Source organism: Artemia sp. Qi Xiang Cuo, chromosome 8, assembly GCF_049724085.1.
Source record: "Artemia sp. Qi Xiang Cuo chromosome 8, ASM4972408v1, whole genome shotgun sequence".
NCBI lineage: Eukaryota > Metazoa > Arthropoda > Branchiopoda > Anostraca > Artemiidae > Artemia > Artemia sp. Qi Xiang Cuo.
This window is the reverse complement of record NC_142801.1, coordinates 3,398,621-3,409,063: the sequence shown is the minus strand read 5'-3', so window position 1 is coordinate 3,409,063 and position 10,443 is coordinate 3,398,621. Positions and strand designations below refer to the sequence as shown.

At 38.6% G+C, this 10,443-nt stretch overlaps 1 protein-coding gene across 1 annotated transcript in view; it reads left to right on the top strand.

Annotated features, from left to right (window-relative positions):
• Window positions 1-4,898: 4,898 nt before the first annotated feature.
• The window catches only part of edl (ETS-domain lacking), a 33,447-nt gene continuing 27,902 nt past the window's right edge, over window positions 4,899-10,443 (top strand). The window contains exon 1 of the mRNA XM_089092815.1: window positions 4,899-5,035. The gene's annotated coding sequence lies outside the window, so the exon portion shown is untranslated. The remainder of the gene's footprint in view (window positions 5,036-10,443) is intronic.

The window sequence follows — 10,443 nt, the reverse complement described above, 5'->3', positions numbered from 1 at the left end:
CCTGCTCAGAAAAGTCAAAAATAGCAAACTACACACCCCCAAATCATATGTTTCAGACATCACACACCTACGAGAGAATAAGACAACCTGTTATGAAAAGTCGAAAATATAAAAGTACATATAAAAACTCATATTTTTCAGTAAACACAAAAATCTGATATGCTAATAAAACTATATAATACAATTCTAAAATATCAAAATAGAAAACAAAAAAGATATGTTTCAGACAACAAACACCTCGGAATAGCTAAGATATCCAGCTCAGAAAAGTCAAAAGTATCAATCCACACATCCCAAATCATAGGTTCAAGACAAAACACACCAATGAAAGACTAATAAATCAAGCTCAGAAAAGTCATAAATAGCAAAATACATATCCCAAATACTAGGTTTCAGTCAACACACACCAACGAAAGACTAAGAAACCTAGCTAAAAAAGTCAAAAATAGCAAACTACTCATCCCAAAATATTGGTTTCAGATAACATTCACCTACGAAATACTAGAAAACCTTAGCTCAGAAAAGCCTGAAATAGCAAACTGCACATCCCTAATCATAATGTTCTGACAACACAGACCTATGAAAGTCTAAGAAAGCTAGCTCAGAAAAGTCGAAAATAGCAAACTACACATCCCAAATCATAGGTTTCAGACACCACACACCTATGAAAGACTAATAAATCCAACTCAGAAAAGTCAAAAATAACAAACAACATCTCCCAAATCAAAACTTTCAGTCAACACACACCAACGAAAGTCTAAGAAACCAAGCTCATAAAAGCCTGAAATATCAAACTACTCATACCAAACTATTTTTTTAAGAGCACATTATAATTGTTTATTCTATTTAAAAATAGCTCAGAAAATTCGGAAGTAGCAAACTACACATCCCAAATCATAGGTTTCAGACAACACACATCAACGAAAGACGGGTGCTCGGGGAGAGCCTTTGAGGGTCTGTGGGTCCCTTGAGGGCCGGTGGTCCTTTTGGAGCTCGGGGGGACCTTTGGGGACCGGGGGAGGCCTTTGGGGGTCTGAGGAGGGCGTTTGGGGGATAACATTTCGAAATTTTTACTTTTTAGTTTACTTTGTTTTGCGGCGCATCCCTGCGGTGCATCCTGCGGCGCTGTCCTGCGGTGCCTCCCTGCGGCGCATCCCCCGCGGCGCTTTCCTGACCCGCGGCGCATCCCGGCGGCGCATCCGGCAGCGCTTTCCTGGCCCACGGCGCAGCCCGGCGGTGCTTCTCTGGGCCGGGGGACCTTTGGGGGCCGGGGGAGGGTCTTTGGGGCACAGGGAGGGCCTTTGGGGCACAGGGAGGGCCTTTGGGGGTCCGGGGGGCAGTTAGGTGGCTGGGGGACATTTGGGGACCGGTGGAGGGCCTTTGGGACCCCGTTGGTCCTTTGGGAGCTCGATGGGCCTTTGGGGGGCCCGGGGATGGTCTTTGGGGGTCTGGGTGGGCCTTTGGGGGCGCCGGTGGCCCCTTGGGAGCTTGGGGGGCCTTTGAGGACCGGGGGCTTCCTTTGGGGTTGGGGTAGGAGGATTGGAACCCTTTGGGGTTGGGTTAGAGGACCTCACAACACTGTTCAAATGAAACTTGTGTATTATAACGACCACAGAGTTTCACCCTTAAATTCTCTTCTAAAACCTTTCCTAAAATCTTCTTTCAAAATGTCTCTAACTCTTTCGCCGAAATAGTTCCATAACCTGTCTAAAACAGTTTCGCCCAAATAATCCCTAAACGTAATTCAGCGTGTTCCTTTTGTTTTTGGCATCTCTGCGCTAATGCATTTCAAATTAATAAGAAACCTGATTCCCGCGCTAAAACAATTCATCGCTAAGATGTTTCTTGGAGAATTGTTTCCATGGCCTTTGGCTATTAATATCCTTTGGAGTTCGACCAAAAGAGTTGTTTCCGAGGCAAAGACATTAATGACTTGGATCTATTCCTGGAGAATCGTTTCTAGGCAAAAATTTTTAAAGTCTGACAGATGATGTCATTGATTGATTGATCTGTCAAGAAAGGGGAATTAATTTGTTGTTTCTAAGGGGAATTATTGATTCACGATAGGTGAATTGAGGTCGACAGCACAGGTGTTCCACGGTCGATGTTGTTGTTGTTAGTGCACGCTCTCAGCGAATGTCAAGGTCGTTGTTGTTGTTGTTGACGGAAATTCACTTTCCCCTCGAGTCCTAGATCAATAACATTGTTCCCGTTAGAATTCAATGCGCATGTGCAACCTTCGTTCCGGAGTTATTACACATAGAAACATCAAATAAATCGACCTTGGAAAAAGAGGTCATTGACTGATTACGCAATCATTGTCCCTGGGGAGGCTATGCCCTTATTTGGACCATTAACCACGTGGGTCTCGTGGGAGTTTTTAAAAAAAGTGTCCGGATCGGGATTCGAAGGGGTATTGTTCTCGTGGGAGATATTATGGCCATTCTACTGGCATCAACTGGTGCAAATTTTAGGTTTTAGAGGGGTTGGGTTGTCAAACAGAGTGGCTGGTAACTGCAGATTAAACGTAGTAGAAGTAGGCGATGTTGGTTGGTTCGAATGCCGATAGTACTGTGAACGAACGATTACGGTAGTTAAAAATATTCAGAGCCAATAGATGAGGGTGACGTCCACATGGCTCTTAATATTCCTGGTTCTAGTCCTACGGTTGTTTCAGTGGGACTTGGGGTTTGAGGCGATTTAGTGAAGATTGTCAAGCCTGTAGGGGCAGATGGGCTTGCAGATGAAGTAACCATCTCATTTGAAGCTTGCACATTTGAGACATCAAATTGCAGCTCCTTTGATAGCACCGTCGTCTCTGTCACTAGTGTTCGCTCCTCTCCTCCGGCGGCTTGGTCTGAAGCAAGAATAGACTTTAGAGCATACTCATAAGGAGTTGTCAGTACGATCATTAAACAATTTCCAATATTTTCAGATTAAATGATAGGGTGAGGGCCGAGTTGAGTTACCTTTCGAATCCTGTTGGAAAATTAAATAAAAAATTATAATAAAATGGCCTGAGTAGAACATACCATATTAGCTAGATGTCTCTTCTGGGAGGTTTGTGCAAGTGTTGGCAAGCAGATGGCAAGCAGTCGTGTATTAAAGCTCAACCGTGGGTATAGAGAGGGTTAAAAGTAATTGTACTCAAAACTGACCAGTACCCGTGAAAGGGTAATACCGTTGTCCATTTGGATACACCCAAATTCAAACATTTGCTTTTTTCCTCATTATTAATACTGCATGTAACCAATATACAAATTGCATAATTTACAATCCTAGCACTGGGACTGTGGGGGCTAAGTCATACAAGGAGGCATAGTTATTAGACCTTTTGCCATGTTTGAACAAAATAAATATTTCAAAATTTCGATCAGTGTTGAGCAGCGGGGCACCTAAAATGTATGAGGAGTAGGGGAGAGGTTGTTTACCATCCCTTCACTCTTCAACTATCCCTCAACATACCCTGGAATTTAAAACTTAATACCCTCACCTGTTCTTTAGATGATGCTGATATTCCATATTGACACCCAGCAAGCACATGGTGTATTTTGATTATGATCGGCATTCCTCTCAACCTTTGCTTAAAGTTTCGCCTTAATACATTAAGCCCTTTTGGAGACCCAGGATCAAACATGCCCTCTTTTTCCAAAAAAACTGCAATAAAAAAACTAAAAGCCGACTACTTATCGGCTAGCTGGAACACACGCGAGAAGTGAAGTTTGGATAATACTAATGAAATAAAACAAAATACGATGAAAATATAATAGTTCAGAAGCAAATTTGGGCTATATTTTTGCATATTAGGGGGGGGGGTGAAGCATAGCATATATTAAATACGTAACCTAATCTAACCTAGGTACCTTTTTTTGCCCCTTCAACCCCAAAAGAACTCAAGTTTAAATTTTTTGACGGAGTGAGAAATACCTCGCTAGGCAGAGGAAACCAGTTTTTCATTAGGATCTTTGAGATTCTATGTGCGGTTCTTGTCACGTGTGTTCCAGCAAACTGATACGTACCAAAAAACTTATATGTTAGCAATAGGCAATTTGCAACCTTTTCCCTGGGGACTGAGAGTGCTTATATAAACCCTCTAGGCATATTTATTAAACCTTTGCACTATTTTGAACAAAATGGAAATCGCAAAACTTTTAGCGCATGTGTTTGGGGGCGTAAGACTGGGGCTAGTTGGCCCCTGATCGATTTTGAGTCTTAAACAGGGCACTAGAACTTTCCATTTGCAATTGAATGAACCCCTCCAAAGTTTATACTATACCCCCTTCCGTATGAAGTTCCTCTGGGAAAAATAATAATAATTAATAATGCGTAGAAGCCTAATTGCTCTTTGCTATTGTAAACGCTAGAGCGGTGTCTCTGATTAACTTCAGATAACAACCTTTTACTTCAAGCGTTTCAAAAGGCGATAGATATATAAAACTCTAGCAAGTACCTGCTGGCCATATATCTTAAATTCTTCGATGCCTTCAGTAAAGCAGTTATCAAATTATAATGTCACAAATTCATGACTGAGGTATTAGGAGCCCCCTCCCCTCAATCATGGGATGATAACTGTTATTTTTACGTTTTAAGGTCATTATTTACTTTGATTAGCCAACAAAATTTCTTCTTAAGTTAAATTCATTTTATAGACTGTTCTTCTTAACCTGTTTTATCGTATAGCCTAGTTATTTTGTCCCATCCGCAAATAACAACACTTCTTTTAAACTTACGAACAAATTAGTAAATAAGACATTCTATTGAAGTGTTGTGTGTTCTATTTTCAGTATGTGACTTGAGTTCCCGTTGTGTGGTTGGCACTTCCCCTCTGTTGACTTCCTTATAGGCTATTTTTGTATCTCTAATCCATTTTGCGAGTCCACATTGACCGGATGGAGATGTCTGGAACACGAGCAGCCAATACAAGGCAAGCAGGAAAAGGAAGAGAAAAAGGAAGAGGCGTAAGAACGAGATGCAAGAAGAAAACTCATGCCAGTTGCATTTCGGCAGTCAATGAGTTAGGATATAATTAGCACAAGTAAGAGATTTGAACGTAATTGTGCAACCATGTCTGATGTAGTACCAATCTTATACTTAAAGCAAAATATATTTCTTTGATAATGATTCATGTCTGACCTGAGTTTTGGTAGCATACGAGAGCATTGTTTTACAATAGAATATTTTACCCCAATGAGCAACTGCCTAGACTCCAGGGCCGCTAATTCACAAAAATTGGTAAAGGTCTAGAATGTCGGCTCTTCGGAGTGAGATATTCTGTTACAAAAAATGAGACATTTTTGGATTAGTAATTTTATGCTCATTGTAATAGTTTTGTTCACATTTTTGTCAATTCATACCCACTCCCCTCTAATGGCATCAAATAACCCCTAGGCTGTATAAAAAGCTTACCAAAAAATGATGGCCTTACTTATAAGAATAATATGCAGAAAGTGTCAATGAATTACATTTCCTTGTTTTTCCCATTTTTATTTGTTTTTAAATCAGCTTTCATCAAGTATTATGTTATCTTTTTTTTTTTTACATATTCTAGGGCTATATTAGACCTTTAAAGAAGGGAGGGGGCGGGCTAGGGACAAACTGTCAAAAAGGTGAACAAATCCATAACAATGAGCATAAAATATGCAATCTAAAAAAAGGTCTCTCTTCGTTCTAGCATGTCTCATTCTGAAGAACAGCTTTTGTAGACCTTTACCCAAAAATGTAGGGGAGAGCGACAAGGAGTTAAAGGTTAAGAATAGTAACTCTCCAGAAGGCGAAGAAGGCGACATGCTAGAACAGAAGAGATATATTTTTGGATTGCTACTCTTATGCTCATTTTAATAGTTTTGTTCCCGTTTTTGACAATTCATCTCCATTCCCCTCAAATGATCTCATATAACCCTAGGGGGAGCCAGTTTTTACTCCCCCCCCCCCCGTAAAATAACCCTCCAGAAAATATCCTACGGAAAATACACCCCACGGAAAATCCATATTTTTCATGTTAGCTTGTCAGAGTCCAATTCTTCAATTCGCAATCCTTATAAATATCACAATCTGCTCAATTTGACATATGTTTGATCTTTTCAAAAAGGTCCTTACTCAGATCAAATAAAAAAAAACAAGTTTTTTTAACTGAAAGTAAGGAGCGACATTAAAACTTAAAACGAACAGAAATTATTCCGTATATGAAAGGGGCTTTCCCCTCCTCAACGCCTCGCTCTTTACGCTAAAGTTTTTTATTTTTAAAAAAAATAATGTTGTGACAAAGTCAAATTTTAGCGTAAAGAGCGAGGTGTTGAGGAGGAGACAGTCCCTTTCATATACGGAATAATTTCTGTTCGTTTTAAGTTTTAATGTCACTCCTTACTTTCAGTTAAAAAAACTAGTTTTTTTTAATTTAATTTTTGAACGTTTTTGAATAATTGCAGGTTTTGATCTTGGCTCGCAGTACAGGAATAATTAAAAAAAAAATTTCATATTAATTTAATTTTATTTGGTTAAATGGCTTTCTCGAAACTTGTTTCATTTTATTTACGAACGTTTTTATTAGTAATAAATATATGTAACTTACGAATTAACTTACGTAACAAACTTCTGTATTCATATATTTTTAATACGTATATTAGGGGGTTCGCCCCCTGGTCAATACCTTGCTCTTTAAGCGAAAGTTTGAATTTTGTTCCAATTCTTTAAAAATGATCGCTTTATCACAAAGGCCGTTAATTAGAATAAATAGCTCTTATGAAAGTACTAAAACATCTCTGGCTTAAAGAGTGAGGTATTGACTAGGGGGTGAACCCAATCATATATGTAATATTTTCTGTTCGTTTAAAGTTTTGATGTTGCTGTTGATGCAGTTGAAAAACTTGTTTTTTTATATTTAATTTCTGATTTTTTTTTAAATAATGCTGGGAAGTCTGGCGTCCCCTCCATAGCAATGGACCTTCCCCCATGAAAACTTCCTTCATGGAAAGATCCTCCTGCATAACCCCAGACCCCCCCCCCCACTACCAGGAAAAATCTCCCCTGAAAACGTCTGTACTGTATACTTCCAAATAACCAATACTATATGTTAACATTGGGTAAAGTTCATAACTTTCAGCCCTCCTCCCGGAAACTTCAGGGGATTAAGTCATCCTAAAAGACATACTTATAATATTTTCGAACATGCTGAACAAAATGGCTATCTCAAAATTTTGATCAGGTGACTTTGGGAAAAAAATGAGCGTGGGAGGGGGCCTAGTGGCCCTCCATTTTTTTTGGTCACTTAAAAAGGGCACTAAAACTTTTAATTTCCATTCCAATGAGCCTTCCCACGATATTCCAGGACCAGTGGGTCGATACGATCACCCCTGGGAAAAAAAACAAATAAACACGCACCCCTGATCTTTCTTCTGGCAAAAAATGCAAAATTCCATATTTTTGTAGATAGGAGCTTGAAACCTCTGCAGTAGGGTTTTCTGATACGCGGAACATGCTGTTGTGATTTTCATTAAGGTTCTATAGCTCTTAGGGGGTCTATCACTCTTTTTTCGAAAATAAGACAAATTTTTTCAGGCGCGTAACTTTGAACTAAACTTGATTAAACTTATATATTTAAAATCAGCATTAAAATCCGATTCTTTTGATGTATCTATTTGTATCAACATCCCGTTTTTTAGAGTTTCGGTTACCATTGAGCCGGGTCCTAATAACCAATGCTATATATTAACATTGGGTAAAGTTCATAATTTTCAGCCTTCCTCCTGGGGTTTTGAGGGATTAAGTCATCCTAAAAGACATAGTTATAATATTTTCAACCATGCTGAACAAAATGACTATCTCAAAATTTTGATGGAATGACTTTGGGAAAAAATGAGCGTGGGAGGGGGCCTAGTTGCCCTCCATTTTTTTGGTCACTTAAAAAGGGCACTAGAACTTTTAATTTCCGTTTTAATGAGCCCTCCCACGATATTCTAGGACCACTGGGTCGATACGATCACCCCCCGGGAAAAAAAATAAAAAAATAAACACGCATCCGTGATCTTTCTTCTGGCAAAAAATTCCACATTTTTGTAGATAGGAGCTTGAAACCTCTACAGTAGGTTCCTCTGATACGCTGAATATGATGGTGTGATTTTCATTGGTGTGATTTTGTGACTTTCAATAACTTTTAGGGGGTCTTTCCCCCTTTTTTTGAAAATCAGCCAAATTTTCTCAGGCGTGTAACTTTTGATAGGTAAGATTAAACTCGATGAAACTTATATATTTGAAATCAGAATTAAAATCTGATTCTTTTTATGTATTTATTGGTATCAAAATTCCGTTTATTAGAGTTTCGGTTACCATTGAGCCGGGTCGCTCCTTACTTACAGTTCGTTACCACGAACTGTTTGATAGATATCTGCCTGATCGACTATACATGCTTGCATTTTGTTAGAGAATTAATGGTATTTGCCTTCTCTCAACGATTCCAAAGTTAGATTAACCGGTTAATGAATTGTAAATAGTCATTAACTTGTTAACTCATGGAGCCCACTTCTTTTTGTTTATTTTTTCCTCCCCAGCCTGCTTGTCGGAATTCCCAAATGCCAGTGGGAATTGAAATATTCAGTGTCAAGACAAAGAAACCTTACGATAAGCTAGAAAAATAATCAAGAACTTTGAGAATGTTCAAAATCGAAAAATCTCTATGAACATTTTAACTTACAAAAAAGGCCAAATGTTCGTTAAAATCAAATGACGTCAGTGGTGGATCCAGGATTTTTTTAGGGGGGGGATGTAAAATAGGTTAATTCGATAAACTTGTGCTAGGAGCAAGTTTAATTAACGCAAATTTGCGTCAATTAAGTAAATTACACAACTTTAAACTATCTTAGGGGGGTGCACGCCCCCTCGCCCCATAGATCTGCCACTGAATGACGTTCCATAAGAAAAAGGGGTACATATTGAGATGCACTATATTAGGTTATCGGCCTTGGTTCATCGATTGATGATGCCTGCGAAATTAACATGTGTTTCATTTTTATTTATCGCTAGTTAACAAACTATATTCGCTCATTTTTTGTATAACCTGGAAACTTAAAACTGCAATTTCTAAGAATTGTTCAAATTTACTTGGAAATTCCAAATACTACAGTCTAAACAAAATCTTCCTTTTTGGACTAACTGATCATTATTTACAAAAATGAATTTTTTGTTCTCTTGTAGACAATGTATTTATTACCTTTCGAATTATGGTAGCTAAAATAAGACTTTGATCCAATTATATCTACAGTTATGAAAGCATTCAGTGTCAGGGACTTTTTATCTTATTTTATATAGCACAATTTTAATTTAATATACGCAATTTGTGTTTTTTTGAATTTCCATTACATGCCAAGGACATATTTCTGGTATATGAGGGGCAGATCTAGAGCAAAATCTTGGGCAGGGGGCAATGTGACAAGGGCGTCAATGAGTGAAATTTTGGGGGGGGAATGTGACAAAGGTGCCAAAAAATGACCAAATTGACAAATTTATTCTAAAAAAAGAGTGAAAGAAACAGGGAAAGAGGGTACCAAAAAAATCTTGGGGGGGTGGGGGGGGGTGGGCTGGATCCTCCAGTGTGGTATATAGCCGTAATTTTTCGTCTTTTATCTTTCGTCTTTGACGATATTTTATCCATCTTTAAGTTTTATTTTTCTGATCATAGATAAATATAGGGTAACCTGTATATCTTCATAAAACATGTTGCCTCTTGTGATGATTCTTTGCCCTTAATTTAGAACCCTAACTAAATTATCATTCTTGGAGTTAGTATGACCAGCGGTTTTTACTCATCAGTCACAGTTAGGCTCTTCTGGGTTTTACTCTGTCCAGCTCCCAAATGTTTTGCGTCAATAAGTTACTTTGTACATATAGTCACACCAATGACGTAATCTGTCTATTTTTTATGTTGTATGGCAAAGTCAAATGTCGCAAAAGTAAGTCCAAAGGCTTCTCTGTAGAGCAAATATGCTTCTGGTTCTAGCTCGCAATGAAAATGGCACTTTCCTTTCAAACGAGCCTCTAAACATATATCTATAATGTTTCAGCGCCCCACAAGCAGCGACAAAAAAAAATAATAATAAGGAAGCAAGAATAAAATGAGGAGACGCATTACTGATCACTCTTTCACGGTCGAAAAAGTGATTTCCCTTGCTGGTTAAGATGGATAGTAGTGACCAACTGTGATTCTTCTATAGACAATTTTCGGGTATGGTGATTCCAATGGTGCAGTTTTCATTTTGATTTGACACCATATTAGTGGGGCTACAGGCAATTTTTGAAATTCCCATAAGTTTGTTTTCGCAATGAACTTTCTATCCTTAATATTAATAGAAATAATAATTATCATTCCTGGATTAGGTTCAAGGCCGTACCCAGGGGGGGGTTAGGGGGTTTGAACCCCCTCCCCCCGGTTGTTTGACCCGTAAAAACATAACA